Source organism: Apodemus sylvaticus, chromosome 4, assembly GCF_947179515.1.
Source record: "Apodemus sylvaticus chromosome 4, mApoSyl1.1, whole genome shotgun sequence".
Lineage (NCBI taxonomy): Eukaryota > Metazoa > Chordata > Mammalia > Rodentia > Muridae > Apodemus > Apodemus sylvaticus.
The window spans coordinates 103919183-103928896 of record NC_067475.1 but is presented as its reverse complement, the minus strand read 5'-3'; positions in this window follow the sequence as shown (position 1 = coordinate 103928896).

The window sequence follows — 9714 nt, the reverse complement described above, 5'->3', positions numbered from 1 at the left end:
GGCTTTTGTATTAGATCTTATGATTTTTTGAATTTCCTCAGTTTCTGTTGTTTTTATCTCCCCTTTCATTTCTGATTTTGTTAATTTGGATACTGATCCAGATGCTGTCTTTGCCATTGTGCTGTCTTTCACTTTGGGTTTCCAATCTATATGTGTCACATTTGTGGTCGCCTTTTGCATTATGATTCATTCATGTCTTTCCCAAGAAAATTATTTCTGCTCTAAAAGAAGTAACCTTACCTGGTGCCAGTCAGTAGTCTTCATTGTTAAAAGAACAAAAAAGTTTGGTAGTCCCAGAGTTCTCTTGGTACAACTGCCCTGAAGTAAACTCAGAAACAATAGATTTGCCAACAGATCAGATTACAGGCTTCCTCCTACAAATAGTTTATAAGACATTGTCCAATGAAAATAAAATTTTAGTAACAAAGTTAGTTTGCCTAAAATAACCTTTAATAATTCATACAGGTGACCTGAAATTAATATAAAAGAAATATAAAATTTTTCCAATCATAAGGGTGGCTCACATTAAATTACAGTGAGGACTTTTAACTAAAAACCAAGAGAAAGCAAATGAATAGAACTAGCCAGCCGGCAGCATGGGGGAGCTTTCAAACTTTTAAGCTAGGCTAACTCACAAGCTAGACTTCAAACACTATGTAGTATTCAAGGCTTGGGAACATAACCAGAATGACCCAGATATTTTTCTAACTTTTTAAAGTTTTACTTAATGCTCACATAGTCTAAAATGATTTGAGAAGGATAATACCAATTTTCTCTGTACTTTTCCAGGGAAAAATGCTATCTGTATTTCTTTTGAAATTATGTTTGCCTCTTCTGTGGAATCTGCATACATAAAGAAACATTATGATTATGTGTCTGTGTTATGAAATATTTTATATTCCTGGCCCTTTTAATGGCCCTATGCTTTACAGCGTGACTTGGGTCTTGGACTTCTGGGAACAAGAGAAGATCTAAAAAGTCATCAGAGACTGAGAGCTGCGAGAAAGTAGTAGTAGTAGGAGAGAGAATAGCAGGATTGGGGTTAGGCAGACTTAAGTCTAGGATACAGAAGAGTGGGGTCAGAGAAGGCAGTTGATGCAAGAAGAAAGAAGACTGAAAAGGGATAGAGGAAAGGAGAGAAGAGGAGAGAAGAGATAAGAACAGGAGAGGAGAGAAGAGGGGAGGAGAGGAGATTGATCAGAGTAAAAATAAGAGACAGTTGAAATTGAAAAGACTGTTGAGCTAGGAGGAGCTGAACTGAGTCCTAGAAGACATTGTTAATGACAGATAGAAGAAGAACCTACAAAATAGTGAAAAAAGAAAACAATAAATATCTAGTCAGTCAGATATTAAAGATTCTCATCAGAGATTAAAGAAACATCACCAATCATGAGGTTTCTTTATGTATGCAGATTTCACAGAAGAGGCAAACTTATGATTTCTTTTCAATTAAAGATTAAAGACTAGCTGTGATCTCTGATTTATTCACACTTTACCCAGCTCTGCCTGATCTTTATTTCCTCTGCTGGAAACTGCCTGTCTTCTGGGGTTGGTCCCTAGCAACTCACAATTCTCCATTCATAGCTGAAGAGCTATTGACAGTTGATGGATTCTGGAAGAGGAAGAAAGTTTCATAATAGGTTGGTTATACTCCAGAGGATGGTCCCACACCTATTAACCCAGGGCAAAGTAGATCCTCGGGTTATAAAAAAATTACCATGAAGTTGGGAGGGGGTAAAGGAATGGGTTATTGGTCTGGGAGGATTAGAGGAAGGAATGGAGGATGTGATTGAAGTACATTTTATGCATGTATAAAATTCTCAAAGAATTAATAAAATATTTTATGTTAAAGTTTATTTCTAGTAAGACTGAAATATTTGGCCACCCACGCATGTTGTTTTGTAAGAAAATTTTAACAAGAATTTGGTAGTGATGTTACTCACTGTATGTGAATATTTGCTTGTTGCTTATGATGGGCCTTAGGGAGAGGCCTGAATAATCTCAAGTTGTATCACAATAATGAGGTTGTTGTTGTCAGAAGTAACAAATCCTTCAAGACAACATTTTGTTTTAAGTCACAACACAACAAAATGTTGTCTTGAAAGATTTGATCCATTCTTATCTCCTTGTGCTAAGCTCAACTCCAAGTGGATCAAGGGCATCCACATAAAACCAGACACAGAAAAATGGATGCAAAAAAATGTGGTATATATACACAATGGAGTACTATTCAGCCCTTAGAAACAATGAATTCATGAAATTCTTAGGCAAATGGATGGAGCTGGAGAACATCATACTAAGTGAGATAACCCATTCTCAAAATATCAATCATGGTATGCACTCACTAATAAGTGGGTATTAGCCTGGAAAACTGGAATACCCAAAACATAATCCACACATCAAATGAGGTACAAGAAGAATGGAGGCGTGGCCCCTGGTTCTGGAAAGACTCAGTGTAGCAGTATAAGGCAAAACCAGAACAGGGAAGTGGGAAGGGGTGGGTGGGAGAACAGGGGGAGGGAAGGGGGTTTATGTGACTTTCGGGGAGTGGGGGACCAGAAAAGGGGAAATCATTTGAAATGTAAATAAAAAATATCAAATAAAATATTAAAAAAAAAACCAAACCGTACACACTGAAACTAGTAGAAAAGAAACTGAGGAAGACCCTTGAGGACATGGGCACAGGGGAAAATTTCCTGAACAGAACACTAATAGCTTACGCTCTAAGATCAAGAATTGACAAATGGGACCTCATAAAATTACAAAGTTTCTGTAAGGCAAAGGACACTGTCAAAAGGACAAAACGTCAACCAACAGATTGGGAAAGGATCTTCACCAACCCTAAATTCGACAGAGGGCTAACATCTAATATTTACAAAGAACTCAAGAAGGTAGACCCCAGAGAACCAAATAACCCTAGTAAAACATGGGGTATGGAGCTAAACAAATGATTTGATGAAGAACTTCAGATGGCTGAGAAACACCTTAAGAAATGTTCAACATCATTAGTCATCAGGGAAATGCAAATCAAAACAACCCTGAGATTTCACCTCACACCAGTCAGAATGGCTAAGTTTAAAAACTTAGGAGACAGCAGGTGTTGGCGAGGATGTGGAGAAAGAAGAACACTCTTTCACTGCTGGTGGGATAGCAAATTGGTACAACCACTTTGAAAATCAGTCTGGCAGTTCCTTAGAAATCTGGGCATGACACTTCTGGAGAGAACCCTGCTATACCACTCCTGGGCATATACCCAGAGGATTCCCCGGCATGCAATAAGGACACATGCTCCACTCTGTTCATAGCAGCCCTATTTGTAATAGCCAGAAGCTGGAAATAACCCAGGTATCCCTCAACGGAGGAATGGATACAGAAAATGTGGTATATTTACACAATGGAGTACTATTCAGCCATCAGAAACAATGAATTCATGAAATTCTTAGACAAATGGATGGAGCTGGAGAACATCATACTAAGTGAGACAACCCAGTCTCAAAAGGTCAATCATGGTATGCACTTACTGATAAGTGGATATTAGCCTAGAAACGTGGAATACACAAGACATAATCCACATCTTAAATCATGTCCAAGAGGAACGAGGAGTGGCCCCTGGCTCTGGAAAGACTCAGTGCAGCAGTATAGGGGAATACCAGAACAGGGAAGTAGGAAAGTAGAAAGGAGTGGATGGGGAAATGGGGGAGGGAAGAGGGCTTATGGGACTTTTGGGGAGTGGGGAGACAGAAAAGGGGAAATCATTTGAAATGTAAATAAAAATATATGAATAAAAAATATAATATTAATAAAAAAGACAACATTTTGTGACATGTATGGGCTCTTTTAGTAAAAATAAATGTTTACAGCATAGGTAGATTCACTCACCGAAAGATTAATTCCCTGCTCATCAATATTGTTAATATGTGCAACTAATTAATTTATATTAATAAAATTTCTGACTTCAAGAAAGTAAGAAATTCCAATATCCTAATTAAAACCCCTAATGTGTGTGTGTGTTTGCTCAAGTGGAAGAGTGTCCTGGGACTCAAAAGCCCAGGAATCATATATCTCTGAAGGAAAAGTTATCCTAGTGAAAGGGCATCCTACGACACAGGAGCCTAGGAACCACACAGCTCTGAAGTAGGTCAGTGTCCATAGGGAAGGTCATCCTGAGACACAGGTGCTCAGGAAGCACACAGCTCTGAGGCAAGACACAGGTAGGAGCATTCTGAGACACAGGAGCTCAGGAAGCACAGAGCTCTGAGAGGCAATCTCCTCAGCGGAGACATTGCAGCTCCCAAGGAAGATATCCCCAGCTGAGCTGAGGAGCTGAGGAACCTCAGCCACACTCTTGCTTTGCTCCTCCTCTTCATTACTTCTTTTCTTGTTCGGATGAGAGAGTCACACCAGGCAGAACATCACATGGAAGAGATTTATTGGAGGGTACAGGAAATGGAGAGACAAATCCAGGGATGGATGTCCCCTACTCCCTGGAGTGAACAGCAGGAAATTGGATAAAGGGCAGTACTTACATAGCATTTCTTAGCAGGCAGAGCTTTTCAGAACAGAGATTTCCAGAGTGCAGATTATTGTGACTTCAAGTCCTGAGCTTTCTTTCTTTCTTTTTTATTAGATATTTGCTTTATTTACATTTCCTGATTTCCCCTCTGAAAATACCATATCCCATATCCGCTCCCCCTGTTCACCAACCCACCTGCTCCTGCTTCCTTGTCCTGGCATTCCCCATCAAGCCTTCTCAGGACCAAGAGCCTCTCCTCTCTTTGATATCCAACCAGGCCATCCTCTGCTACATATGCAGCTGGGGCCATGGATTCCTCCATGTGTACTCTTTGGTTGGTGGTTTAATCCCTGGAAGCTCTGGGAATACTGGGTGGTTCATACTGTTGTTCCTCCTATGGGGCTGCAAGCTCCTTCAGCTCCTTGGGACCTTTCTCTAGCTCCTCCATTGGGGACCTACTGCTCAGTCCAATGTTTAGCTGAGAGCATCCACCTCTGTATTTGTCAGGTACTTGCAGAGCCTCTCAGGAGACAGCTATATCTGACTCCTGTCAGCAAGCACTTGTTGGCATCCACAATAGTATATGGGTTTGGTGACTGAATATGAAATGGATCCATCCACGGCGGGGAGTTGGGGGGGAGCAGTCTCTGGATGGTCTTTCCTTCAGTCTCTGCTCCACACTTTGTATCTGAATCTCCTCCCTTGGGTATTTTGTTCCCCCTTGTAAGAAGGACCAAAGTATCCATACTTTGGTCTTCCTTCTTCTTGAGTTTCATTTGGTCTATGAGTTGTATCTTGGGTATTCTGATCTTCTGGGCTAATATTCACTCATCAGTGAGTACATACCATGTGTGTTCTTTTGTGATTGGGTTACCTCACTCAGGATGATATTTTTTAGTTCCATCCATTTGCTCAATGAATGCATTGTTTTTAATAGCTGAGTAGTATCCATTGTGTATATGTATCACATTTTCTGTATCCATTCCTCCGTTGAGGGACATCTGGGATCTTTCCAGCTCCTGGCTATTATAAATAAGGCAGCTATGAACACGGTGGAGCATGTGTCCTTATTACATGCTAGAGAATCTTCTGGGCATATGCCCAGGAATGGTATAGCTGGGTCCTCTAGTATTACTATGATCAATTTTCAAAGGAACTGCCAGACTGATTTCCAGAGTGGTTGTGCCAGCTTACAATCCTACCAGCAATGGAGGAGTGTTCCTCTTTCTCTGCATCCTTGCCAGCACTTGCTGTTTCCCCGAGTTTTTTATCTTAGCCATTCTGACTGGTATGAAGTAAAATCTCAGGGTTGTTTTGATTTGCATTTCCCTGATGACTAAGGATGTTGAACAATTCTTTAGGTGTTTCTCAGCCATTCGGTATTCTTCAGTTGAGAATTCTTTGTTTAGCTCGGTATCCCATTTATTTTAAAGATTTATTTATTTTATGTATATGAGTACAATGTTTCTCTCTTTAGACATATCAGATGAAGGCATCAGATCCTATTACAGATGGTTGTGAACTACCATGTGGTTGCTGGGAATTGAACTCAGGATCTCTGGAAAAGCAGTCAGTGCTCTTGGCCACTGAGCCATCTCTCCAGCCCCAGTACCCCATTTTTAAATAGGATTATTTGTTTCTCTGGAGTCTAACATCTTAAGTTCTTTGTATATATTGGATATTAGCCCTCTATCAGATATAGGGTTGATTAAAATCTTTTCCCTATTTGTTGGTTGCCGTTTTGTCCTTTTGACAGTGTCCTTTGTCTTACAGAAACTTTGTAATTTTATGAGGTCCCATTTGTTAATTTTGATCTTAGAGTATAAGCTATTGGTGTTCTGTTCAGGAAAATTTCCCCTGTGTCCATGTGCTCAAGGCCCTTCCCCAGTTTCTTTTCTATTAGCTTCAGAGTGTCTGGTTTTATGTGGCGGTCCTTGATCAACTTGGAGTTGAGCTTAGTATAAGGAGATAAGAATGGATCCATTTGCATTCTTCTGCATGCTGACCTCCAGCTGAACCAGGACCATTTGTTGAAAAGGCGTTTTTCCACTGTATGGTTTTAGCTTCTTTGTCAAAGATCAAGTGACCCTAGGTGCTTGGGTTCATTTCTGGGTCTTCAGTTCTATTCCATTGATCTACCTGCCTCTAATTCTTTAAGGGATTTTCGTGTTTCCTCTTTAAGAGCTTCTGCCTGTTGACCCATGTTCCTGTATTTCTTTAGGGGATTTTTGTCTTTCCTTTTTAAGGACTTTTACCTGTTGACTCATGTTCTCCTGTATTTCTTTAAGGGAGTTATTTAAGTCCTTCTTGAAGTCCTCTATCAGTATCATGAGATATGATTTTAAATCCAACTCTTGCTTTTCCAGTGTGTTGGGGGTGTCTGGAACTTGCTGTGGTGGGAGAACTGGATTCTGATGTTGCCAAGTACCCTTGGTTTCTACCAGTAGGGTTCTTGTGCTTGCCTTTTGCCATCTGGTTATCTCTGGTACTAGTTGGTCTTGCTGTCTCTGGCTGGAGCTTGTCCCTCCTGTTGGCCTGTAAGCCTGTGTCAATACTTCTGGGAGACCAACTCTCTTCTGCCAGGGTCTGTGCACAGAAGGTTGTGGAGCTGCCCATCTCCCCAGTGCAAATGGTGGTGGGAAGACTTCCATCCCATCTGCTCCACTGATTGTATGCCCTGTGTGCTCCTAGCTGTTCCCCTCCAGAGAGAAGGTGGAGATCTGCACTCAGAAGTGAAAATGCTGCTGGGAGATTACTCTCTCCTGGCAGGCTGTGCACAGAAGGCTGTGGAGCTGCCTGGCTCCCTGGTGCACATGGTGGTAGGAATCCATCCCAGTTGTTCCACTCTTCATATGCCCTGTGCACTCGTAGCTGTTCCCCTTGTGTTTCCTCATTTAGGTCTTCTCCCTGTTTACCTGTATTCTTTTTATTTCTTTAAGGACTTATTTATATTCTACTAAAAGTCCTCTATTATCATTATGAGATGTGATTTTAAATCAGAGTCATGCTTTTCAGGTGTGTTGGGGTAACCAGGGCTTGCTGTTGTGGGAGAACTGGGTTGTAATGATGCCAAGTAGCCTTGGTTTCTATTGCTTATGTAATTGTACCTGCCTTTTGCCATCTGGCTATCTCTAGTGTTAGCTGGTCTTGCTGTCTCTGACTGTGGGTTTTCTGCCATGCAAGCCTGTGTGTCAGTACTCCTGGGAGATCAGTTCTATCTGGGAGGAATTTAGGTATGGAGAGCTATGGTACTGGGCCAGCTCTGGGATGCAGACATAAGCCAGAAGGATCCTGTCTGCAGCTAATCCTTGGTTCCTGTTTCCTGATAGCTCTGAGAGATTTCCCCCTTGGTCCAGGATGAAGAGAACTGGTGGTTTTGCCTGTGCTCACATGTATGTAGGCATTCCTGGGAGACCAGCTCTCTCCTGGCAGTATTTGTGTATGTAGCTCTGTGGCCCAGGATCAGCTCTGGCTGCAGACAGATATTGGAAAACTACTTTCCCAGGCATCCCCTTGGTTCCTGTGTCCTGAGGGTTCTGGGGAGGTTCCTCTGAGCAGCAGTGTCAGTCCTACCTGCACTCACAGTCCTAAGACAGGCTTGCTCTGTCCTTGTGCTATTTGGATATGGAGACCTTTGGCAGTGGATGGTCTCCAGCTGCAGACAGAAACCAGAAGGCTCTAGTCCTAGGCCGCTCTTGGGTTCCCGTATCATGAGGGTTCTGGGTGGGTTTCTCTGAGCACAGGGGTGGTCCTATCTGTGCTCAAGGCTTGTCGGCACTCCTGGGACCAAGTCCTGAGCTTTTTACCAACTTGAACACAAAATTGACTCAAAAAACAAAACATAAAGCAAAAACTCTATCCTACATATATTTGGTCAGCTCTAACAAACATATTTTGTGTTTTGTCATATTATTAATATTCCCACTGCTTCTCATACAAGAACCACATAATTTTGATGCAACATGGTGAAATTAATACTAAAGTATTCCCCAATGCAATATCCAAGTGCTCATTCATAGCAAGAAATCTCACCCCCAAATTCTGAGATTCTTTTATGAGAAATTGTTTAGGTAGAATGTTTTGCCAAAGAGAAAATGATCTTTTAATAATTCAAGACTTATTTAACATTTGATAAACCACTGATTGTAAAGAATAAAATAACACTATAAATTAGGCTACCATTTAGATATTACTATAAATTAGTCTATCAGAACTTTGTCTATTAGTCTATTAGTGATTATTATTGCCAGAAGTCATTATCACATAGATCTCAAAACCCCCTCCTCTCAGCCATTTCTAGCCTGCTTTCTCTAGCCTGCTTTTAGTAGGAAATGTACTAGCTTAAAGATTAGCCAAGTAAGCTAGATGGTCAGTACATGCAGAGCTCACCTGAGTAGGCTAGAACAAACAAAGCTCACCTGTGGTTAGGTTACCATAGCAACTCCTTTTCACTTTCCTCCTCATGATAAGTTTATTATGCCAAGTTCCTGCAGCAATCGCCAGCTTTTCCTGAGATTCTGAGAGACAATTCTGAGAAACTGTTCCTGAGAAATGATACTACCCCCTGAGATTGTTCCCCGAATACAATGACTTTCCCCCTTTACCCCTCCCTACACCTTGCTTGTTTCCCTTTAAATTGCCTTGTGTTAAAAATAAAATTTGACAGCTTGATCAGAATACAGTCTTGCTGTCCATCTCTCACATCTCTTTTCTCTCGCCTTCTCCTAGGTGGTTTGGGGACCCTGTTGAGTGCCCTGTGGCTCGAGACATATTATATCACTATAAATTAGGATATCAGAAGATATTATTTAGCAGTAATAAGCCTCTTTTATAACAAAGCATATGAACTTAATCAACACGAGGTAACTAAAAATTTAGATAAAATAATATTGTGAAACTATAAAGTTGCACAAGAAAACAACTCGATTACATGTTGGAATATAATTGACATTTTGTTGTAGAGTTCATTGTTAATCAAAATAGAAGTGTGAAGAACATGTGTCAGACAAGACAGGTTTACTGCATTGTAGTATGAGGAGGTAAGGGAGTCTTGATATTAAACTAATAGATTTCTGGAATACTTTTTTCATAAACCATAAGTACAATGATTATCTCAGAAGTGAAAGGAAAACTGAAACATTATGATGAATCATGTTTATTTATACCCTCTACTTTAAAGTCCCAATGATATGGTTTCTAAT